Source organism: Labrus mixtus, chromosome 22 (genome assembly GCF_963584025.1).
Source record: "Labrus mixtus chromosome 22, fLabMix1.1, whole genome shotgun sequence".
Taxonomy (NCBI): domain Eukaryota; kingdom Metazoa; phylum Chordata; class Actinopteri; order Labriformes; family Labridae; genus Labrus; species Labrus mixtus.
The window spans coordinates 9,505,555-9,531,681 of NC_083633.1; the positions used below are offsets into that span (position 1 = coordinate 9,505,555).

General features: G+C 39.2%; 2 long non-coding RNA genes across 2 annotated transcripts in view; one reads left to right on the forward strand and one right to left on the reverse strand.

The window, feature by feature from the left end:
• Window positions 1-26,127, reverse strand: part of LOC132956675 (uncharacterized) — a 176,735-nt gene that overhangs the window by 110,416 nt on the left and 40,192 nt on the right. The window lies entirely within an intron of this gene.
• On the forward strand, window positions 4,229-15,199 carry LOC132956732 (uncharacterized). The gene is made up of 4 exons (XR_009666081.1): window positions 4,229-4,307; window positions 4,838-4,964; window positions 6,873-7,110; window positions 15,072-15,199. It is a non-coding gene; the product is annotated as an uncharacterized LOC132956732 (long non-coding RNA).

The following is a 26,127-nucleotide window of genomic DNA, read 5'->3' on the forward strand; positions in this document are numbered from 1 at the left end:
GTGGAGGACATTTTGCTTTGATAGTTTGGGTTAACTTGTTCCTTTAGAAGGAAGAATGAATACTGTTCAATGTAAAAGTTGTTCAAAGTGATCATCTTTATCCTGACATGAAACATTTATATCCTGGGAGATGGTAAATGGAAAATGGACTGCAATTATTTCCTCTTACAATAAGGGCATTTCAGCATTAACTAATAAACCGTGATTAATGAAGGTCTGAAATTAATGCATTCATCTTTTTATTTAATTTTTTTATCCTTAACGAGTTCTCCTTAACACGTTTTTCTTTGGTTAAGTAATGTCGTAACCTTCAATCTATCTTTATTTCGATATAAAAGCAGGGTTGATTCAAACAATAAGTCAACGACTCTCAGATAAAGACAGCACAAAAATTCAAAATAAAAAGTGCCAAGCTGCCCATTTGTACTGATCTACTCATTCATACACATTCACTAACTGCAGACTATGCCCTTTAGAGCAACTTGGGGTTCAATGTCTTGCCCACAGGCACTTCAGCATGTAGGCTTCAGAATGTTGAAGATGGAACCATCAACCTAAATCCAGTTAAACATCCATGGAAGATGAGGCACTAACTGTGCCACCAGCCCCATCTTCCATAGATGTTTAACTGGATTTAAATCTACTGACTGTGATAGTGTATGAAAAATATTGTTCATACACTATCACAGTCAGTAGATTTAAATCCAAGCGGGCGGCCCAAGTTCGAATCCGAACTGTGGCTCCTTTCCCGCATGACATTCCCCATTCTCTCTCTCCCTGATTTGCGACTCTTTCCACTCTCCTATCTCGCCAATAAAAGCACAAAATGCCGATTTTAGAAAGCACTTCACTAAAATCAACACACCAGTTAAGGGGATTATCTTTCCTTCTGTCTCTGCAATGATTCAACACTTTACCCCAAAAAAGACCTCGTAGGTTTTTCATAGATAATCAAGAGCAATTGTTAGTGCTTTGTAAGCAGTAGCTGCTGAACAAGGTTCAGATAAATCAGTTAAAAAGAAGAAAAGGATACTTTTATAGGGGCCTGAGGAGCATTGTTGCCTTTTCTTCTTTTCTAAGAGTGTTTGTGCACGGAAAACTGACCAAAACTCCCCAAAAGTGGCAGATGGGTTTGAAGTTTCACCAAACTACTCAGGCTCATACAAAGACTCTCATTGGCTTCAACTTGATTTGAGTCAATTACTGTGTTCTGAGGGAAAAGATAAGGAGACTCATTTCAATGCAAGTGTTTATGGTGTATAATGGAAACACTGTAAAGCCAAAGAATACTTAGCTTATATTGGCTCACCTGTTTCGCTCCAGTGTAATACTGTTGATCAGTAATTCACAGAATTAGATTTTGTTTATTTAATGCGAACACGTTTACCAATGGGAACTGTAATGGACCGAGCAGTCAAGGCAAGAGAACACAGGTTAAAAGTTCAAAAATCAGGTTTCTTTATTCAAAAATTATTTTTAACAAAATCAAAAAGTAACTGAATCAAAATATTCAAGTAGAGGATTTGTTAAAAGAGGTAAAAATAACATAACACTACTGAAACTTTGTTCTAACAGAACAGGATGTGAACTCAACTAACCTGACAAAATGAGAACTGAGGGAGATATTTAAACCAGCTGACCAAACCAAACCCAACACACAGGGGAGGACTACACACAAAATAACTAAAAGTTAACACCAAGGAACCCAGATCCCCCCGTGCTGTCCTAGCATTTGGTATGGTCCTCTTTCACAAAGCCAAGCTCCACCCTCAACCTCATCCTTTGTTCAAACCAGGAAGGAGAGCAGGTCAGCCGGTAACGCAAAAGAAAAGAGAAACGAATGAATATAACTTTACTTGGTAAACAAACAATGATAAAATAAATCCACTGTGTGTATACTGAAATCAAAAGTTCTAACAAACAAAAGCTAAACCAAACAAATAGCCCGTGTTATTCCTTTAAATGGCTGCAAATAAAAACATGCGAGTTTAGTGGTAAGTTGTGCGGACTACAACCTTTTACTGTGTGGCTGTGTACACTAAGCTACGTTTCAGAGTTGAGGGAGAAGGCTTGTGAGTATTTGAAGAAGTTGAGCTTCTAGACTCCCTTCCTGCAGTTATACATCCTGGACCGACACTTTGATATTGATCCCCTCATCTGACTGTGGATAACATGTAGAAAAGCGCATTTCCCCCAAATTTTCTTTGATGCACGATCATGGGGATGGAGCCCAGAAAATGGGTGAGCAACATCTTACTCTTGGCTGCCATTGGTGGAGTTGTGATGTTGTTGCCAGCAGGAGGGTGGCGGTTGGGTTTTGGCATCAGCTTTGGGAGCTTGAAGCTATGGTTAATAAGGAGTATGCTCTTAAGTGCATGATTGCTTTCAGGATCAGAGCCATTGGTTGATAAATATGTAGCTGTACCTTGTATTTTTAGCTCAGTGTGCAATATGGACTCTTAAAATGAACCGCACTTTTTGTTAAGAATGCTAGAAACTATTGCTTGGTTTTACTGCATTGATGGGTGTTTTTGTACAGAGAGTGAAAAGAAATGGGCTTAGCGGACAGTCCACGGTCTATTGAAGTGATTTTTTTTTTATATCTGTTATAAATCTTGACTGTTTGATGTGTGCTAAAGGCATCTGCTAAACTTTAAAGTGCCTAAAGGAGCCTCAGGATTCAACAGGAGGGCACTGAATCCAAACGCAAAATCAATGAAAAGTGGTCCGAAGTATACAGGTATTTTATAAGTGAATCATCTAAGCCTCTTTTGTTGTATTGTGAGTAACAAAGTGTTTTCAGGAGTTCTTCAGCAAACGCAGGTCCTTCCTTCTGCTATAGTCAGCCTTTCGAGCAAGCCTGCTCCCAGTAGAACATCAAATTCACAAGCTTGAAACTTCAAGCACAATCCTGATATTCTGATACACCAGGAACTCACAAGTCTCAATAACATGTCCAACCTTTTGTGTGCAATGTGTGTTTGGTAGTTTGTTTTTGTGAGTACAAAAAACATGTGCAAATATTGCAGTTCTGTTACTGTTGTTTAAATTTGTGATTACTTGTGCTCTGTGATTACCGAGTGCTTGTTTGTGTGCTTATCATTGATTTAATGCTAAACACTGGTAATGTCTTTGTGGGATAAATGGAGGTTCATATTGTTTTGTCTAATCTTGTAAAAAAAAAATAATTTAGACTATATGTTGTCTTGCAGAGATTTTCTATTAATTTTTCCTCTTCTGATAACGATATGTGCTACAGTTTGCTGTTTCTAACTATATATTCTAAGATGTTTTTATATATATCCTTAGTACACATGCGCACAGGATTTATTTAGAATATATTTTACTATTTTCCATTTGGCTCCCCATAAAGTTCAAAAAGCCCAATGAACATGTATAAATACAAAAAACTGTCAATATCTGATAAAAGAATGTTATCTCAAAAAAAAGCAAAAGTATCCACAAATGATCCAAAAATGTATTTATTTACTAAACTATTAAATAAAATGAAATATTTTTCCCTTTTCTACATCCCAGTTTTTTTCATTATCTAATCTTAATAATTATATTGCAAATGTATTGGATACATGCTTTCAAGAAACATGTTGATTAGCTCAATGCCAAAAACTACACAGAATGTATTGATGTATTCCATTCATAGCAACTGAAAGACTAAAGGAAAGAGCTACATCTGTGGGCCCATATACCAGCCAATGAGAAGAACAGCACCCTCTGTAGTGAGATCACAGCAATGCATTCTCTTTCTATCTGTGTGTATATAATGATAACAATGTCCAATATTTCCAGATTACCTCAAACAATCTGGATGAAATCATTTTGTTTTTTCACATCTCGATCCTATCCCAACCCAACATTTTAAAGCTGTCGCTCATTGCTTTATAGGTTACATAGTTAACATTACCAATACCTCTCTATAGACCGGTCTTTTCCCTTCTTCTCTTAAGTGTGCTGTAATCACGCCCTTGCTAAAGAAAAACAACCGGATCCATCAATTACTGCAGCCCGATCTCAAATCTCCCTTTTATTAGTAAAATACTGGAAAGGGTTGTTTAAATTCAACCGGACAAACACATACATCGGTCACTTTATTATTTACATCTTACTAGTGCCGGGTTGGACCCCCTTTTGCCTTCAGAACTGCCTTAACTATCTGTGGCATAGATTCAACAAGATGCTGGAAACATTCCTCATTCCTCCTTCCTTGCTGCAGATTTGTGGGCTGCATATCTATGAGATGACTGTCCTGTTCCACCACACCCCGAGGTGCTCTTTAGGATTGATATCTGGTATACTCTTCATGATTGTTGAAATAACTCTTGTATTCCTTTTTTCCCCCTTTGTGTAAAAGCATGTTGAGCTTACCTGTAATAAAAAGTGCTTTTAAAATACACTTTCTATTCTTTCTATACAATAAGGATGATTCTGTTATGTATTTTTGTTTTGTTTTATGTAACCTAATATAACTTTATTTAACTGGGGTTGTGTCTAAAATCCGATTTGCTAGCAGAAATTGTATCCATACTCTGCTCAAATGACATTAAATGCACGGAGTAGATCCCAACAGACTGACTTAATTGAGTATTTGATCCCTAGTATATTTGGAAGTGGGTAATGTAGGAGTGTATCTAATATTTGTTCAAGTCTCTCTGCTGCCTTTCCTGTCATCTGATACAATTCCTATATGAATTGCAGTAAAAACTTGTGCATTGTAGTTTTTCAATAGATGACATTTAATGCACCCCAGGTCACCATGACACCCTGCCACCCACCTGATGCTCACCCTTTGTCTTTTCATCCTCCCCGCTGTCACCTACAGGTCTGCCTGACACTGATGGAGCACTGCGCAGTTTCTGCTATAATTCAACAAAGCACAGATGGAGGAGATTTCATATACTGCCTTCTCAAACACAGTGGGAATTATATTTCCTGCTCAGTCGGCGGAGGTAAACAGAAGCACCAAATGCAACCCGAGTCTTATCTTCAGCATTTTTTTTTTTTAATGGAAGTCTCAGAAAGATAAATTTGTTTTTGTCTTAAGGTAGTGTGCAGTCTTTGTGTGTTTATTCAAACCTGCATGTGAGCGTCCTTGGGTGTGTACTTTGTCTGTGTGTGTGTGTGAGGGGAAATTATGGAATATTTATGTGGCATAATAATTATTCTTTATTAAAACTACCTGCAGTTAGTGTCTCAGTTGGCCAGCAGGTGTCACTATGCCACAGAAAAAGAGAATAGGAGGCAGAAGATGGAGGAGAATTTTAAAGTTAAATATTCATCACATTGCTGGTTTTGACATCTATTCATCATCATCGCTGACTGTAGCTGATAAGGATGTGTACACTGACATGTTTATTTTAATGATATTGCAGCTTTAATGTATTGCCCTAACTGGACAGAGACAGAAAATGCAGCATTGATTGGAGATAAAATCTATTAAGCTAGGTGTCATGGTGAAAGTCACACAACATGTTTGGGTTAGATAATTACAGACGTATTCTTTATTCAGAATACGTCTGTTTCAGAACTCATTTTCTTCCTTACTCTTACAGTTAATTCTATTTTCAGTATTGAGGTCAGAGGAAGGAAACCTAATATCCCTGACATTCAACTTGGCCATAGGGGAACTGCTAATAGGCACCCACTCAATACAAGCTCCTGACTTAATGCACTGTGGGAGTACAAGAAAAGAGAAGAAGAGAATGATCCATCCATCCATCCATCCATCCAATCATCCACATCCACATCCATCCATCCATCCATCCAATCATCCACCCATCCACATCCACATCCATCCATCCATCCATCCAATCATCCACAGCCACGTCCACATCCATCCATCCATTCATCCAATCATCCACCCATCCACATCCACATTCCCATCCATTCGTCCATCGTATTGAGAGCTATAGGCTACACCACCAATATGTCTTTCTATTCATCCCTTCCAATTTCGACTGGGTAAAAAGTCATGGATTTTTTAAATATTTTATTCTAGTTGCCTGACTAGTTAAGCTACACGTGGCTTGATATAACACAAAGTAAAATTCTAATTTGGGGGATAGGGAAAGAGACCTCACATCAGGAAGCCATATTCTTTTCCTGTTACCATTAGCTAGCAAAATATTGTCTATCTATTTTATACAATTCTTTTAGAGCAAGGTGTGGCTAGCTAGATATCTATGTCTTATCCAGTATTCTTTTTCTAACAAGTAATGAGAAGAAGGCAACTATTCTTTTTTTTAAATATTCAAGTCTAGCTCGGCGTCTGGTTAGCGCAGTAGCTCACACTCTTGCTAGCATCAGTAGAAATTTAGATTTAGATATGATGAAGGGGATTGAAAAAAGCACACCAGTAGGACTAAAAAAGGACGCCCACGCCTCCCCATACACGTCAATAAATCAGCTAGGACTTGTTGAAACAAAGGGTAGATAAGCTAACTTCACTGCACTACAAAAGGGAGATATAGGCTTTCAGACAGAATCAGAGAAAACAAGAACGACTTGCACAGAAGACAGATATGTGTTGTAAAACAGACAAAGTGTTACAGAAGGTGAGCAAAGAAACGGAGGAGCTCTTGTTGACTGCGGCCGAGTGTGGCCTTGTTTGCTGCTTCATTAATCCTGCCTCAAAGGGCTGCTCTGCCTTCGCAGGTGTGCGCACAAACGTGCTTTGCACAATGTGCCAGAATGCATTATTTTTGTTAAGGCAATTCTTGTGTATGTTTATTTTATTGGACATAATGCTCACACGATGCATTTATGTGTTTATACTGTGGCTTCTGTACTGTTTGCCTTTCCTTACACACAGATTTATATCAATGTCTATACACATTCTGTGTGCTTGTGTGATATAGGTGCTGACTCCTAAGCTCATTACAGACCACCAGAGAGTCCTGTGGCCTCCATCTCGCGAGGAGGAGGAGAAGGAGAAGGAGGAGAAAGGGTCCATGACCCAGACTTGAATGAAGGCTCTGAGGTGGAAGAGCTATCTCTGTGAAAGTCCCGCTGGGCACACTGTCTACTGCCTGACAGCTTCACACAGCTAACCCTGCATTTCTACTGCACTGTGCTCATGTAGGACTTGCTATAATGGTAAGTTTATAGTTATATTCATTTGTAGTATTGCTCTCATTCTTTAGCTTTATTCTACTGTATACTTTGCAATAACTGTACAATCAGAGGGGGATTTAATGATTTGAAGGCCATTCAGCCCTATCAGCCGGGATTACGTCTTTGTGATTCCACATTTCACCAGCAACGGCCTAATGTTGGGTCCCAGTGTGTGGTTTCACATTAGTTTACCTTATACCTTACCTATACCTTAAGTCTGTCAGATAGAAAGAATGGATGAATCCCTCTTTTGCAGAGCTGGAGTGCAGGTATATAGTGTCTTAAAATGGAGATATTTGTGGACATGTAACTGGGATGAGAATGAAGAGTGTCATGATTTTATTGTACTAGATCAGTGTTTCTCACTGCAAGGGGTATGCGACAAATGTCATTTCAAAAAAGTTGCATCACAACAAGCCAAATTAAGGATTTATAGGAAAATCCATACACCGATTTAAGACAACTCAATTAACAGCATATGTTCTCTATGCGACATCAAACAGGGCACTATTTCCAACTTGAGGATATTCATTTATAATATAGCTTACATTATATGCAGAGCTGCTGCGACCAGAGGGAATCCGTCTGGTGATGTGAATTGTTCAGCAAGTAAGCACATACATTCGCATGCTCACAAGAAAACAGCCAGGAAGATCAAAATGAACAGGCTGTTGAAACAAGGTCATGAACCAGTTGGGGAAAATGAGGTGGGAGACGAAAAATGTTCTTGGCCAGAGAGGGGGGTACTTGGCTGCAAAACATTCTGAAAGTGGGTACACAAGCCAAAAAAGTTTGTGAATCTGTACTAGATGAACAGATTCTAACAAAACTCCATTGGGAGCCCAATGAGTTGCCTTAATGATAATATACACTCCTGCCTTTGTTGAAAGCACAATTTGCCTTGTGTATGACATTGGCTTGGCTGTTGTCAGAGTTTAGTTTAACGTTTTACATCATGCAAAATCTGTGTGAAATCAGCTTGAGCTCGTTTCATTTGCATTTCATACACACTATGCTGTTTGACTGTGTCTTAAGCATCTGTCCCCAGGCTAGATCGCATTTTGAAGCAGACGATTATCAAGATCAGAAGCGACAAGTGTTGGAATGGGATCTTTACCAGCTGTGAGAAAACACATGCAGACATTTTAATACTTCACTATAAAGAGGTGTGAGTCAAAGCAACCAAAATAATATTTGTAACAGTTGTGCATCTGCCTGTTCTCAGACGTTGGAGTATCAAAGACCTTGTTTATTCTTTTGGAATATCTTGTGGTTGTTAAAAAACACGTTTCTTTCTACTTTTTAAACATCTCTTCAGTTGAAAAAAGTACTTTTTTGCTTCAGTTTCAAAGTAAAAGTGGATCTGTTTTCTGTGTGTCTCCCAGAAGTCAGACATTCTTACTTAAATCTGGTTTCTGCAATGTCATCGCCTTTCAGCCAACTGTTACCTATTGGAGACATTTTGAAGCATATGTTTTATGTGCCTTGTAAAACTATCAAGCAAAGAGCAAAAATTCAAACACATTTTTCGGCCTCAGCTTGGCCTGGGGGAGGTGGGGATGATCAAGAGTCAGGTCAAAGAAGGTCTTTTAAGGCTTCGGGCAACTTAGAGGAGAAAGTGAGAGCAGTTTTACCAAAGAGCAGATGGAGATAGACACGATAGAGGAGGGTATTTCAATGTGCTGAGCCAGTTGGGATGCAGACTGAGCAAAAAGGGCTGCAAGTCAATATCGGGAAGAATTTGTACATTCAGTGTGTCTGTACTTGAGCATACAAATTTCAACATTGCCCAGGTCTGAATGACAGGAATACAATTACAGTTTAACAAGGTTTCAAGGAGTAGGAGTGGGGTTTACAAGGTCACCAAAGCCTTTTCCATCAGTTCTACAGAAGTAGAAAAGAAATCCTCAATGGTGTTGTAAACTCTCCTAAAACTACATTATTAGAAAGTGTTGTAGCTGCAAACAACGCTCCCTAAAAAGAGACTGAAATAGTCTGTGTTGAAGTTTTCTACGTTGTCATGTATCGGTCTAAAGAGATAAGTGTGAGGGTAGATGAAGTCTACGATTCAGAGATGCATAATATACAGTAGTTGTGTTTCCTCTGTGTGTCAGCCCCAAACACATTGTTGATTTATGTGTGGAGCAAAAGGAACTCCATTGGAGATATTAAAGTCGGTTCGGGTGAAAGCTCAGTGATGATATGACACAAAGAGTTAGAGAGCAGAAACATGGAAATGAGGCTACAATCATATTGTCTCCCAGCAACAAACCCTGACCAATTCAAGCTCGGTAAAAGGAAGAACCGAAAATCAAATATATGCAGCCATGTCAGAAGATCTCATTCATATTGAGCCGAAAGGCCCCAAAGTGCTCATCATATCTCCAACCAGAGAGCATGAGGGGAGAACAAAGAAAAAAATGCCCGCAACAACGTAATAACTCTCTAGAACCCCCATTATTCCAGCTGAGACATCTGCTTGTGCAATGAAACCAACAAACAAACATGCATAATTCAAGCAGCCAGCCGCTTCCGCATTGAGTGGAAATGAGCGAGGAAAAAACGAGAGTCCAATAATTATTGCAGCAGAGAAATGATGAAGTACCACACTTACACCTAAATAGCCTTATTTAAACTCATTTGTTAGGAGCAATTGAGGAGGTGAAACACTTGTGTGTGTGTGTGTGTGTGTGTGTGTGTGTGTGTGTGTGTGTGTGTGTGTGTAAAGTGTGTAGTTTACTCTAGAGCGAAAGAGACAGTTTACTCGGCACACTGGAAAGTGCTCGTATCCTTTTTATGACAAAAGCAAACATTAGGCTGCAATAAATTCTGGCTTAAAATACACATGTTCTCAGAGGATTAGAGTAATGATGATGTTGAAACAAGTAATAAATCTTTGGACTGGCCACACTAATATTTACACAGAACTATGAGTCAACTGCCACAGCTCTATAAACCTGTACCATGAATACAAACCTGGCTAAGCGAGCAAGCAATAGGGGGAGCCAGGCCCCCACTGGATTACCTCTTTGATCCCCCAAGCCTGCTCCATTTCCAGATCAACGCACACTGAAGCTTTGTCAAACCTTTGGAGTCTCACAAATACACAGCAAGAGATGCTTGGTTGGTTGGTAAATCCGACTACTCAAAGTGCTTTTACACTGCCGGTCACACCTCTCCATTCACACCCATTCACTGATGGCAGAGGCTGCTATTTAAGTGACCATCAGAAGTAACGAATCCCATTCATTCACATTCACACTCTGCCGACGAAGCAGACTCAGTAACCCGGGGTTAAGCGTCTTGCCCAAGGAGGACACATTGGACATGTGGCTGCAGGAGCTGGGGATCAAACCCCCGACCTTCAGGTTGAGAGGCGACCGACTCAACCCACTGAGCTTTAGCTGCCCCTGGTTGGTTGGTGAGTTGGTTTGGTGAGAATATCAGGTTAAGTCAATCAGAGGGAGAGTCGTGTGTCTTGATCATTTGCCGATGCCGTCCAAAGGAAAAATAAATCTTGCCCGACTTCTACCTGCCTGCCCTGTCAGTTAATACAAATACTTTCATAACGTAAGGGCAATCCCTTCCATCGCTGCCATCGCGCTAGCTGCTCAACCTGAGCTACACCTGCAGCCCTACTCAACCATAGAATTCAAACTGAAAAAGTTTGAATGCGTCAGGGATTTCTCTTTTAGTTTGTTCAAGTTAACATTTTAAAAGTAACCAATTGCTTATTTGAAGGAGTAACTTAATAAATTTAAAACTGAATTGCAAAACTAATATGTTATGTTGCACTTTACATACACGTTTTCTGAGCACTCTGACACGTTGCTTTGTATCACATTACCCCCATCACTGCTCTGGAATAAGGAGTAGTTCACTTCAAATGCATAATTATATATTTGTCACACGCTATTGTGTGCCACAATGTGTAATTTCTAAGGGCCCATATTTAGTCTTACATGTCACTGGTTTTAATGCAGGGCGTTTATCTGTTACTGGACAGGACCCCTAAAAAATGTAATTAGGGACGTGAATTAAGAGTATACCTACTTCTCCTGGTATCACTACACCACTGGGTATAGAAAACCATATGCAAAATTGAGCCTACTTCTCAGTTATCGAAATACCTCATTCCTTTTACAGCATAATGTTAATGTTATAAAAAAAAGTCCCATTTATAGTATACTAGAGGTTAAATCAGGGCAAGCCTTATGACTTTCTAACTGTGACTGACAGTCTTTTCCATGGTAACTTGTCAACAAGGACAGAGGCCTACCAATGTTTTTCTATTCTATGAACCAGCTATGGTCACTACTTGGTTCCAAAAAACAATATAGCATGGGCAAAATATTTAACTCGAAGCTTTAAAAGAGAAGCTCACATCCAAAGTCATATTGGCTATGCCCACTGGTTTGTGCAGACTCACAGTCCCACACATCCTGATGCTAAACCCCATACACCAAACTTTATATATTCACTTCCAAGCCTCACTTGTTATCTTCAGCCTTACAACTTGACATGTCGTTAGGCAATAAAAACGGAAGACAAAAAGACTAGAAAGGAGTAAGTTGACGGGAGCCCGAAAGATGAGAAAAAAGGAGGAAGAGGAGAAGCGTGTAACAAAACTCGACAATTAAAGACGAGGAGCAAGGGTGGGATGAATTATGCATCGGTGTGACTAGAGGGCAGGAGGAAACCAATCTGAAGGGGAGGAGATGCCAGACTGATACAAGCTACATTCATCTCCTCAGTGACCTTCTCTACCTCTCCCACTCCTCTACTTAAACCTCAACGAAGAAAATGAATAATTTGAATGCAAAAGAGAGAGGAGGAGGGTTAAAAAAATAGAGATAGCACAGGGACTGATTTGTGTATAAGAGATACAGTAGGCTAAAAGAAGGCAGAGTGTAGACAAAAATAAATATAGCAAGGGAGAATACTATAAAGAGAGTGAGGAAGACGGGGCTTCTGAGGATGGAGGTGGAGGGGAATACAGATGCAGATGATGGAGGGAGGGAGGGAGGGAGGGAGACGCTGGGGGAGCATCTTGACATTGACTGTAGAGGTGAGGGGAAATGATGAAGTTGATTGCTATCTGTCTTTGGCTTCAGAAAAAGTATGCCGATCTGCTTTGACCTGAACAAAAACACAGATTACAAACCACAGATGCAGTCCTCACTCAAATAAAAAAAAACCTAAAACCTTTATTTCTCAGGCAGCTTCTGACAGTAAGTGATCGGATACATGAGAGTTTCTTTCTGCCAAAAATGAAATGAAGGAATGTTTGTCCTCTCTTCTCATTGTACTTAAGTATCACCTCTGGATGATGATTATGCAAGGTGTAAATAGCCAAACACGATTTTCAACAGACATTTAATTTTAAAACATCCGCTATTTTTTTTATATATATGATATTCACTGTCATTTTGTCTCCTATGGATCGTGTCTTGTACCCACATCCTCTTTGATCCATGTCTGATAAGGACAGAAACAATCTCTAATAAAAAACATACAGTTAAAAGCAACGGAGCGGTGTCGGTCATGCAGCTGCCGTAGTCAACAGATTGTTGTCATAGAGACAGGATGGATGTGCAACGCTTTCTATTCTCAGCGCTACAACACTTCATGCAAGCGATTCAGAGCGCGCAGCCAACGCTGTCTGGATAAAAAAACGCTAGGTGGACACTTGGCCTTACTCTTCTATAGCATCTTATAGCTCATTGTTTTGATTAACCAGCCTACTACTTTACTTTTTAGGTTGACTGTCAGTGCTCTCAGTGAGGTTTTCAACAGTTTTCAGCTACAAGCTCTACTGTACACTATCTACCGTGTGCCGCATCAAGCAGTTAGCAAATATCTGAACCATAGGGCATCAGTTAGCAGCTAAAGAGCTAAATATATCTCTGAGGAGTTAATGGAGAACATGATGAGTAAACTCTGAAATGACATTTGTAAAGAAGAAAGAAAAACAACCGTAAATGAATGCTTATGATGCTCTGCTCGATATTACATAGTGGACTGATTTCAAACTTCATACGGATTGAATTTTAGCATATTTGCATTGATGCTCATTGCTGATATGTTGATGAATGTGCACCGTCCTAATTAAATGAAGTCGATCAATAAAATATTAAAATTATAAAATGGTTACATATCAGTTAAGCGCACATTTAGGTTGCCCAATTTTTAAAAAAAAAATAAATAAATAAAATAAAAAAAAATAAAATTAAAATAAAAAAAATATATATATATATATAATTGAAAGTTAAACATTTAAGAGAAACACTTTACATTTTCAGGGGATGAAGAGGGTTTTCATAAGTGCTTTTGTGGGCTGGCTGTAGGTTAAAATAATTAAACAGTAGTCCTTGCTGGTATGGCGCCTGAATTGAAATGAACTACAGTTGACCCAGACCTCTATGACAGTATTAATGATTTGAAGCACCAATGAGGAGTCACAAATGAGAAAGGCAATCTTTACCGAGAGAAGACAATAATCCCTATATTGTCTGGATTGGCTACTGCATTATCATGCTTAAAAATATAAAATGTAATACATTCTTTTTATAGGAAAAATGTCTTGTTAAGTTTGTATGTTATCATTAAGTGAATATACCGTGTCATAGGTATGAACTTTTCACTTTTAAGGTTATATTGATCTGTTTTTTTTCCTCCTGGTTTTGCAGTAGCCTATAACAACTGCTGCTGTAAAACAACAGCAAATCTTCTCCTCCAAAATGCAACATTACGACAGTATGGTTTTTACGAGTGTCAGCAGATTTACATCAGTCTTGACTTGTCTTCACTTGTCTTTTTATGTGTCCAAATAATCCAAACTGAAAGAGAAATAGGAAGTCAGCAACCTTTAGACTCCAATCAACCAGTCATTCATTTCAAAGAGAAACTACATTACCAGCCACTCAACTGGCAGAACAGTCAGTCACTCAAGACAACAGCCAGTCATTTAAATGTTACATCCAGTCATTTAAATGTTACATCCAGTCAATCAGTCTGTCTCCTGGTGTGAAAACTAACTAGTCATTCAGTCAATCATTAGTCACTCACCAAGTCAATGAACGCAAAAAGTATGTGAAACACGTCAGCTGTCAGATTTGTCACAACAAATTCTACCGAGCCATCCAGCAAGAATACAATTTTTTCATGGCAACAAACACGCCAACACAGGGCTCTGAAGAATGAATTTAATATGGCAAAGTGTTTGAATGGAACGAGGTAGGAAGAATGAAAAAAAGCAACATGAAAGACTGAAAATAATCTGACATGAAACAGAAACAGTGTAGGAGTAGGGACACACCAGAGTCGGACAAACAAGTAAACGAATGTCTACAAAAATATCAGCAGATACACACAGAAAGAAGTAAAAGGCAAATGTCTTTCAAACCAAACTGAAAGAATAACACATAAACAAGGCTACACATGGTTACATAATAATAAAAAAATATGCACACACACCTGTAAACATAAAGAAAGGAATATCCCTTACAGAGCAAAATGTTCCATCAGATCTGTAACTAAAGGAGATTTCAAAGGTTTTCTGCATTTTTTTAACATGACAGATGGACAAACCTGTGCGCTAATACTCCAAATGCACAACCATAAACACGCATTCACATATGCTGTTAAATACTCGCAAACCAGGGGAAACAGCTCATCCAATCCAGATCAGAAGGTGGATGCTCATACTGGGGGGGGTTGATAGAGGGAGAATTTTTCCCAGTTCAGGTTGCAGTCTCTGAGCACATGACATTGGACTGACCTGCAGCCCTTAAGGTAATCAGAGCAGTTTACTGAACACAGCGCAATGTTGGATTTTGGTGCTGCTAACACTCTCTCTCTCCTCACCTGGGGAAGCTAACTTGCCAACCTAACACTCAAGGCTGAGCAAAAGGCTCGCTGCTCTCTTTCTGCTTTGCCTGCAGGACAGTGGAAAACCCTTTAACGGGTAGTTTACTACTGTACAGCTGGAGAACTCAGATGGGAAGAAACCTTCACTCCCAATCTCTTTTCCACTCAAAGTTGCATTAAAGTCTCTTTATTCTTGTGGTCATTAGTCTTGTGTCTCCTATTTTATTGGGAGCTCCTCTACCGCCCCCCTGGGTCGTCACAACACAAAAACATACAAGGAAAAACACTATGACACGCATTCAAAGGTTATAAAGAATCTCCCGACTGGAAGACCAAATATTCACCACAAAATGCTCATTCCAGGTTGGTAACCCACACAAAGCAACACTGCTCTTACCTGTTAATTTTTCACTAAATAGATCGTTTTCATGCTCTTCTGGCACTCTTCAACATTGGAGATGTTTCCTCCAGAGACTTACATACAACACACTGCATGAGATTTTTTTTCCAGCCAAATCCAAGAAGACCCAGAAATACTTTTGAGTGCTTTTAACTTTATTTCCCACGCTGTCTGCCAAGAAATGTCTGATAGACATCAGACTTTTACCTCTTGTCAACTATTCAGTTAGGCCTTTTCTGAAAAGTGAAGTTTACAAAATCAATCCTAAACCTAAAAGAACTACAAATCCCTATTACATAATAGCACACAGGGGGACTGGGAGTGCTTGTTTAAAAGCTTCCTGATTGTAATTCTTGAGGCTTGTGAATCCTGTGACTATTCAGTCAAAATGGGCAGTTTTCCATGGCTGTCAATGTCCCGCTCTCTAATTGTTCATCCTGTGTCCCTACTGTACTACATTGGAAGCAATCTTCCTGTCATCCCCCACCTGTTCAGCAGCCGTCACTAGAGATCTTTTCTGCTTGAGACATCACCTGATCAGCCACCTGATCCCAAAACTGTTACCCACTTCCTATTTATCTCCCCAGCAGGTTATACATCAGCTCTCAGGTTGCACCACTTTACTTACCAGTTTTGCTTCTGTTGACCTTACTTTTTTTTTTCTAGTAACTGCTATACTGGTTAGGACTGTGTATGTGGTTGTTTTTCTATCCTGGTTGGGAAAGGGTGTGTTTTTGTATGTGTGTGTGGATAACTGTTCAGAAAATTATAAATAAAGCAGCAAGACTTATCTTTACATGTTCAGATATACACACTGCTCACCAGTATGTAATGTCAATAGATCGAGTTCTTAAGAGGAAATGTTCCAGAAGTACTTTCATGAAGGTCCAGCAGTATTTCAAAATAAAAATGCCCGGGGCAGAGATGAGCTCTTTGGCTTGTTACGGAAACCGACCTTACCTGCAGCTTAAGATTTTGAGCCTTGTTGATCAATTTAACATCATGTGAAAAATTAATAAGAAGATTAAGGATGAATTAAGATGAAATAAGAAAGCTGACTGCTACACTCTTCTTTGATTTGGACTCCTACGAGGCTGCTGTTAAGGTCAGGCCCATTATCAGAACAACATTGAGTGTGATGGAATCAATCTAAACTTAGTTTTGAAGCCAAGTCTTTATGTGCCCTGGAAGAGTTGCAACCACCTCTCTGTTAGTTTCTCTCTCTGTAGTGTTATCTTGTTAACTGCATTTCCTTTTCTTTGCATCTCTTTTCCAATATCTACTGGCTTTCTCCAACTTCTCTGATTATCTCCCTCCCTCTATATCGCTCTAGCTCTCTTTGACTTGGCTGCAGTCCAGTTTGGCCTCCTCTCTCTCTCTCTCTCTCTCTCTCTCTCTCTCTCTCTGATCCCTCTCTATGTATGCCTGAGGAATTCATCATCCAGTGAAGCTGTTCCCTTCATCAAGAGCTTGACATTGATTCTGAAAACTAAATGAAAACCTGTTGACCAAATCACAAATTGTGTTGGACCTGTATTACAGATAGAGGACACCATACATAATCACATCTAGAATACAAGAAGAACATAATGTGATTTGTTTTTGCTGGCTCCATTTCTTTGTTTTGTTTGCTCATTCTGCCATCAATTATTTCCATGCAGTGGCTCACCCCACATAACTCTTGGCCATGGAGAGCTGACTTGGACAGAGGGAGACATTTGGTCAAAAGAGAATAAAAGTGGTGCAAAAAACATTGAAGACTCTAAAATACAAAGGTGAAACTAAACCCAAATTAAGGATTTCCACCTTCATTTTTATATATTATAGATATTGTAATCTGTGATATTCTGTTAGTCAACCATTTTGTTTTCTTGCGTTTTGTGTTCACTTCCTGTTTTATTTTGTTTTTAGTCTAGTCTGACTTCCTGCCATTGTTCTGTTTCCCGCCTTTTGTCCCAACACATACACATGTCCCATCTGTAATTAGTCTGACTTGTATATATACCGCTGTGTTTCCACCAGCTCTCTGACAGGTTGTCATTGTCTTCTTAGTGTTTCATGCATTCCAGCCTTATTTTCCGTGTGTTTGCTTGCCTGGTTTTGAACTTTGATTGGATTTTTGGATTTGGGATTTTGTGGATTTGAACTTGTTGGATTTTTCTGCCCTTGCTGACTGGCTGTGTTTGACCTACGAGCGTTTATGTATAGAACTTTTTCTTATGACCTGTTATTTGTTTCCGGGCATTTCCTCTGCATCTGAGTGTGGTTTTGAACTGTTACAGTTATCGTGCTAAGATTAACATTTCTAAACTGTAAATGTTAACTAGTCATGTTCACAATGTCTAGGTACTTAAGCATGATTCTTTTTTTTTGCTCATTCACGCGAAACACCAATAAAAAAAAAAAAAACAGTTCTTAAAGTATGCAGCAGCACATCTACAAAGACAACCTTGATGCTATCAGACTTTAATAATGGAAAAACAGGTTTTGTAGGCTATATATGTGGGCCATCAGGAGAATCTGGGAAAGCAAATCTAGCAGGACGAAGGCAAAAGGTGAGGTCAAGAACAACATGAGGACACCAGAAACACAAAGCAGAAGAAACAAGCAAAAACAACTTGGATGAATAACATTAGAGACAAAGACGAATGGGTGAAGTGCTACAGACGCATACCGACTAAATACTCGTGGAAATGAGGCTAATCAAACACAGGTGAAACTAATCAAGGCAGGGCACACTGTTACAGAGGCGGGAAACACAAAGAACATTTATTTAAGTGTCTGAAACAAGAGGAGAAAAGAGTTCATGCAAATAGAACAGGAACAATTATGGAAATAAAATTGAATACAGCGGGTATGGGAAGATACATTACAGAAATGATGATTTAAAAGGATTTTCTTTCCCTATAATTTAAAGAATAATAAAGGCTGAACAAATTATCCCAGCAATGCTTTTGATAACTATTGAGGTGTTTCTTTCAAAACTATAAATGTGCAAATCAAGGCGTACATGGAGGTCAGAAAGGGAACATCCCGTGGTAACCAACATCTTCCTCAAGTTTTTTCTTGAGCTTGTTTTTAAGAAAAGTTGAAATAAGATTTATGAACGTGTTCTTATACGGCTATGATTCTCCCCACTGTAATCTCAAACTGAAGAATACTTCCTGGTAAGGAGCTTGTTCCAGTCGTCACTAATTAACATATTACCACCTTGCAATGCACACATAAGGGGAGGAGACTGCAGGGCTCTCCGAGAGAAGATTGAAAAGAGAAGTAGAGAGACGTCAGGAATGCCTAAATCTAAATAATAAAAACTATTACGAGCTGCACTTTGTAACAGAAAAAACTGTCAGAAGTTCTGAGATTGGGGTAGGACTGAACAGCAAACGCTACTTTATACAAAAAAGGAATTCTCAGTAGTAGACATAAAATATAATACCACAAACAAAATCATTGGATGATGTCACTGTTAGAGAATGCTGTTATAGGAAAAAGGAAGTGAAAAAAAAATCACCCCTCTCAAACCCCTACGAAGACAAAATAGATCTTGCAGATGATAAAGACATCACATGAGAGCAAGATTTAGAGACTGGAGAAAGAAAACTACTAAAAAAAGTAAAGAAATAGACCAAATGAGAGGAGTGGGAGAGCATTAGTAAGAACATAAGAAACAAATAAGGAGTGGAAAAAAAAGGCCACATTTAAAATCTTGCGCAATAAAAATCATCAAGGAAAAGCTTCAGTCCTGATCAAATATTTAGTGAGACAAGACACCAGGCGCTAAGTCACTTTGTTTATCCCCTTTCCAACCAGCCAGTACACACACACACACACACACATACAAACACTTACGCACATTAGCCCTTATAAATGAATGGGATTTAGCTGTAGTTAACATTCACCCCTCTGTGAGACATCTGTTACTGCACTGCAGAGGCTGTTGGAATGCACAAGGAAAAGCAGAATTTATCTTCTTGCACAGAGAGGAGTTATTTTGTTGGGATAAATAGTGTAGAAACCGAGGCGCAGGGGTTGGGAGTCTTGATGGACAGATGGTGCCGGGGTCAGATTCTAAGGCCGGGATATATGAAGAAAAGACTGAAAAGAAGACAGGCAGGGAGACAGATGCTCAGAGAGACTCAGCATGAGACAGGCAACACATTTAGAGTAGGAGGTAGGGAGCTGAGGATGAGAGAGAGAGAGAGAGAGAGGGGGAAAGGAAGTCAGAAGGCTTCACTATGAAAATATTGTGAACGTATCCATTTAACAGATAGTAGAGGTCAGGTCTGAACATGAAACAAGAAACACAGTAAGGGAGAAGAAATGAGGATGGTGGGAAGAGTTTCCATGACATCAGAATGTGAACATGTATTTTACACATGCAGAGGTCAGGTGTGAGGGTCAGAGGATGAAAAAAAAAAAACTTGAAAGAGAGGGAGGTAGAGCGAGAGCAGGAAGGGGAGAGGAGCGAGCTTTGTAGCTTCAACAGAAGAAACGTTTTGAAATGGATCAAAGGTCGGGTTGAGGTGTCAAGTTAAAAAGAGCAACAGGAGAGAGCGATGAGATGAAGGCAAATGGGTGAGGAGTGTCATCAAATCTGACCAAGCATTCATTCAGAAGAGAAAAGGCTTGAGAGGAAAAAGGAAAGTGAAGAGTACGTTGAGTGTAAGTATTACTATGAGGGCTTTTTGTTGAATCCACCACATTAACACCAATATCTGTTGAACAGTGTCTGCTGTACCCTTCACTGTTCATGTTTAGCATCTGTAAAACGTGTCTATGCTTTTTTATTTGTTGTTTCTTACAACCTGCCACAATGCATTTTACCCATCCAACATGGCTTACATTGTGGAGGTGTTTTCTACTGGTTAAGACAGCAATTAGTGAACAACACAACCAATTCCTGTCCAAGAAATTATTTTTAAAACAAAGTGCTTCCCATCATGAATGACTATAACTTTTATTGCCCCTATAGGTGAATTTGTCTCCAAAGAGACACAATTCATCAACAACCAAACTGGGCAGCACTTTAAATGAAACAAAATCATTCAAACATGTCACTTAAATGGTGATGCCATCAAAGCATCGCCTGATTAAGCCTGATGTAAGGGATGTCAAGTAGCGAGTTCAGTAAAGTGCCAAGTTCATACTGAGCTTGTTAAGCAGCTGAATGCTCTGTGGTACAAAGCATGTGATGCCTCTTTCAGTCCTCAAATTGGACATGCTGTACCTGCGCCCCGAAGTCAAGGGTTCATACTCATACCAAAGAAAGTGCAGTCGGTCTGCTATGGTCTTGTTCAAAGGTTCAGTGAAATTCAGGTAAGAAAAGCTGCACATTTTCTTCCCAGTTATCTTGCTGCCTTGTTTAAACAATGGGTTCCAGTTTGTTCTTATTTCGTACGGACAATGCTCCCCCCCACCCCACCCCAACACTGAATACAGAAATGAATACACTGTCAATGAAACTTTGTCCTTAATTCATAAATCTTAGAATACAGATCTTAACGTATCATATGTACAGTATGTTTCATATGTTAACATATCATAGTGCAGTATCATATACAACACAATGTATCGTATCCTATATATATATATCATCATATCATATCACATTGTATCACATCGTATCGTGTCATATCAAATTGTATTATTTTGTATTGCTTCATTTTTTGTATTGTGTTGTTGACTATGATGATTTCTAGTTCACTAACAGTACAATTGTGTGAGAAAGCGGGCCTACAGCAATGCAGTGCAAGTAAATATTCCATCCATGTACAAGTAACAATTTGTTAAGGAACAGAATAAGTGCAAGTGGTAAACTGTAAAATGAAATAAAAATATGAACTTTTAATGTTATTGTAAATATCCTTTCTTAGCACACATGCAGAGGGATGCAGCCTACACTGTACCGACTCGTATCACATCAAATAAGCTGGTTGGTAGAAAATGAGGTCATTGTATTCCAGGAAGTTAAATATTAATGATTTTTCACGATCTTTCAAACATCCCTTACCAACACTAGTGTACACATTTGAAATCTTTATCTTATGTCAACAAGAACAGTTGCTCTGGGGGTGCTGATGGTTTACATTTCAATCCCCCAGTGCATCACGTTCAGATGCTTAATGATACTTTGTTTGGCTGTATGAGACATCAAGGGGTTGTTGCTTTGGTATTCAACTACATTGGAATGACAAAGTGGGCAGCTTGACTTGAACAGTTTTAGATATTTGCTCACATTTATTCAAACCAGAACCATTACAGCACTGCATGAATTGTGGATGAAAGCGCATTGAAGGTTGCCTTGAAGGTTTGTCAACTCATAAAGCTAAGCCCTTTTTTTTATTATCATATGAATCTATGTGAATCTAAATGAATCTGAAAAATTGGATATTGGAAGTATATTTCTGTTTTGATTTGTTTAAACATATATAGTTGTATATCCCCTCTGATTGGTGCAGCAACATAACACTAAACTAGTGCAGATTGCTTGTAATAGTGTTTTCCAACCACCTGCTATGATGAATAATTAATGAACTCTTAATCTACACTTGAAGATGTTTTACTCTGAAGGAGCTGAATGGGAATGTCTATCTAATTTAATATCAAATGTCTAAAGTTACAGATGTAAGTTTTGCACATTCGGTTAACTGATGGAGAAATGCATACCTCTGCATTATGAAACGATAGTTTTGAAGTCTACACACGGATACAGGAGACTTGGAGAAGTTAAATAACAAAAGAGAGAAGACGAGTTTTAACAGAGGAAGCTATCTTCTACTCACACCACAATAAGGTCAAATTGGGCGGTTTTGAACAAGTGTTCATCTGGCTCATCGGATGTCAGCGCAATGAAAAAAAAGTGCTGTAGGCATTATAATGAAAGAGAGAAAAAAAAGGAAGGACAGCAAGAAATAGAAGAAAAGGAAGCTTGATAGATTGAGGTGAAGAGGAGACGACAAAAAACGAGAAGAAAAAAGCTTGAATGGGAAATCAGTGTCAGGAACAACAAATGGGACGCGGGGGTGGGGGGTGGGGTGGGGGGGGGGCGATAAAGCCTTGAAACAGGAGGGGAATTAGGGTATGAAACAAGATGATAGTGATAACACATTGAGAAAATTGGAGAGCAGCTCGTAACATCTTGTTCTGGTTGTGAAATGGATCTCGAAAAGGTCAGCTTCGTGGTCGGGCAGTTAGGGATAAGTGGGGTAAAGCTAGTCCAGGATGTTGAAGCCTTTGGGTATATTTAACCCTGTGGACAACGCCAATGAAAGGAGCATATGACTTTTATCACACATTAGCCTTTGTCATACTTTACAATAGATGTGAGGGTGGGAAAAGACTCAAATCCTCCAGGCTGCATGTGAGTTTGATGTCTGCAAATTGGCTCTAAAGTATTCATCCCGTCTCTCTGAGCAGCTCTGCCTCCACACCTGAAAAAGGAGGAGTCATTATAGAAATGAGAAGCAGCCGTCTTTGTGTTTGGCATTTACGTGCCATCCTGAAATGTGCGTATCATTAAGATGATATCGCAAGTGCTGATGCCGAACATCATTGACAGAATTAAACACGTTCAGATTGTGGTACAGCAGGATAATGAAGTACAAGTGATCATGATGTTGAGTGCAGCCTCTCTCTCATTTAGTTAAAGTGTCAGTCTTCTGCTTAAAATCTTGTTGGAGGTGTCTTAAAATATTGTATCCTGTAAAAAATGGCATTGGCAATTCACATAAAAGGAACCTAATATAATAACTGTAATGATTGAGTGCTGAGTCCACACCAAAAGTAAGTCCTTTGAAGAATTGAACTGTGTCAGGGATAATACCCTTTGAGGAGTACGTTATCAGGAATTAACGGATGACATGGAGGCAGGGTTGCTTTCTGATAATGGACAACCTGAAAGGCATTGTCATGCTTAATATATTCATTGTGAGTATAGTTTTACATTTTATTTTTACTTACTTGTTTTATTATTATCTTACTTTTATTATTGATTTTATTGCTCGGGACCGGAGTACTGCCGCTCTCATGTACCACATGTTTCTGGAATGACACCTTGAACCTTGAACCTTGAACCTTGCTTAAACCATGGTCACTCACTTTCCTTGATAACCAGGAGAGCATTTAATCAAACCAGCAAAACTCATCACCATTCTTTAGGATATGAATGAAATGGAAAAGTTTTCCTCTGTGTTACATTAATAGAACAGATCTGAGCTATGACTTGGCAATAGAAGACACTCTCTATGTTGGCTCAGCTCTGAGTCACAGCGCTAACAGTCAGCTAGCAAGAGTCAGAGTCAAAAACATTGCATGCAGTGGAGTTGACACAAAGTACAGTACATATGATTTTACAGTGTTGAAAGACAAAACAAGCTAGTTTGGTTGAATTTGAAAAAAAAAAAAAAAGATCCAACAACAACAAACTTTTCTTTGTGTGTTTTCTTTTTTTTTTTTTTAAGACATTTGTTCCTAAAAGATTAAAAGAGACAAAGTGCATATCAGCTTATTCATCCCTTTACTGGATACAGGTGGTCACTTTCCCACCCCGCCGTAGTTTAGACCAGTAAGAAGTTGTATGGGTACAAAGGTGTCCTGTTCTCCAGAATTAAAAGACACCCTTCAGCAAATCAGAATCAATTATCACCCAAACAATTATAAAGGCTTTAATTCCACTTAATTTTATTTACAAGGATTACAAAATCATATACAGTACAGGGGTACATTATATATTTTGTTTGGCGCTACAGATATCTTGGTATTTTAATGAATGCGTCTCTTTTACACCTCACATTCAGCAGCTGGTAAAAAGGTTGAAGCTGAAACTGGCTTTCTACTTTAAAATCAAATCTTGTCTTTCTTTTGAATATGAGAAGAGGCTGGTTGCTGCCACTTTTACGCCTGTGCTGGACTATGGTGTTGTTTTATACATGCATGCCTCCTCCCAAATATTTTATTCTCTGGACACTGCGTAGCATGGAGCTCTGAGGTCCATCACTCATTTTAAATCCCTCACTCATCACTGTTTGTTGTATGCACATGTCTGATGGACTTCTTTTGACTGTACGCAGACTTAAACACTGGCGCATTCTTTTCTACAGATCTATCTTAAGTCTACTTCCTTCATACCTTTTGACCATTTTCTCCCAGATGTGTTTGTGGGTGATCTTGAGAAACATTTGCTGTTTAAATTTGCTATTTGTGTCTTTGAATGTCTAACAATGTGTTGTTTATTTTTGTATTTACAGTTTTGTATTTGCAGATTTGTCCTTGTTATATCACATAATCAATGTCATTTGCTACTGCAGCTGCATGAGATGGTGTGATGTGTCGGGCTCACTCTGATTGGCTGTATTAACCTCATTCCCAGCATGGCTGTGTTCCTGCCAAAGGCCATTTAATTCTAACTGGTAATTATGCCGTGTTAAATGAATGTGCAATTTTCTACACATCAGTAAGTGTGTATTGGACGGCACATGTAAAACCATTTTCAGCATGACATCCACAAAAGTTTGTCATGAGTCGTTTCTCTATAACTTTGAAGTGCATTCAAGGCTATTGAGGCGAACGTATAATAGACTTGATACAGCTGGGGGGGAAATCCTGATGAGGGGTGGAGTGATGGGCAGCATATTTTCTTCTCCTAATTACAACATGAGGCTGTTAGTCTCCCCTGCAGTGGCAATCGAGATGCCAGCAGCCTTCCTCCTAAAAAGTGAATACTTCATGGTGCACTGTGTGTTTGCAGAGTCATTTTTCTAGCCCTAGTTACACAAAATATTCATTGAAATTACAGGATAAATAAGCTTGTGGATGTTGTCTTTCTCCTATGTACAGACATTTCTCCATGTCTGTGCTATAGATTTGAGTTGGCGACATGTGCCAGTAACCTTAGCTTAACCTTAGCTTAGCACAAAGACCATCTGCTCCTCTAGGCTTCAAATTCATGCATTTTGTATTTGCCAAAATGTTGAATCAATAGTTAAATAAAAAACATGTTTTTGGTGTGATTACCATAGGGCACACTCACATCGGGCAAGGTTGTCCTGCACCATGTTTAAGCACGATTGCCCCACCTCCACAGTGCTGGCCTGCACTCACACCGCTCCAGGACAAACCGGGCCAGAGCACGGTTACCGCTTGTGCATACTGTTGTAATGCAACACATGAAAGGCTTCGCATAATTATGGAGCATGCTTAGTTCACAAGAAAGGTGGACTCGGAAATTAAAAAAATAAAAGGGACGCGTGGCCTGCATCCTCACATCGGAGAACAACTCAGAGAACAAGACTGCTCCTTTACTTTACTGACTTCATGGCTTAGTTTTAATCAGATACTATATTACTTTCATTTTAGTCAGATACAGCCATAACACTCCAGGATTTCTCAATTAGAAGGCTGTCCACGTTGTGTACCCATGCATGAACTGTACCATGCTGAAGCACACCTCTTCCAAGCATGCCAGGGCCAAGAGAGTGTACCGTGCTTGAGCACAGATCGGAGCACTCAAACTTGTCGAACGAACTGGACTTTAGGGCACAAGCGTGCTTAGGTATGATATGGATTGCCTAGTGTGAGTGCGCCCATTAGACTGTAAGTTTTCTTCTGAACCCATTTCGCTAGATTTGCTAGACTGAGTGATGTTACATTGACTCATTTTTATTTTTAAAGCATATTAATCCATGTTGGATATAATCATGTTTGAAATCAGAGGTGTCGACTATAGTATC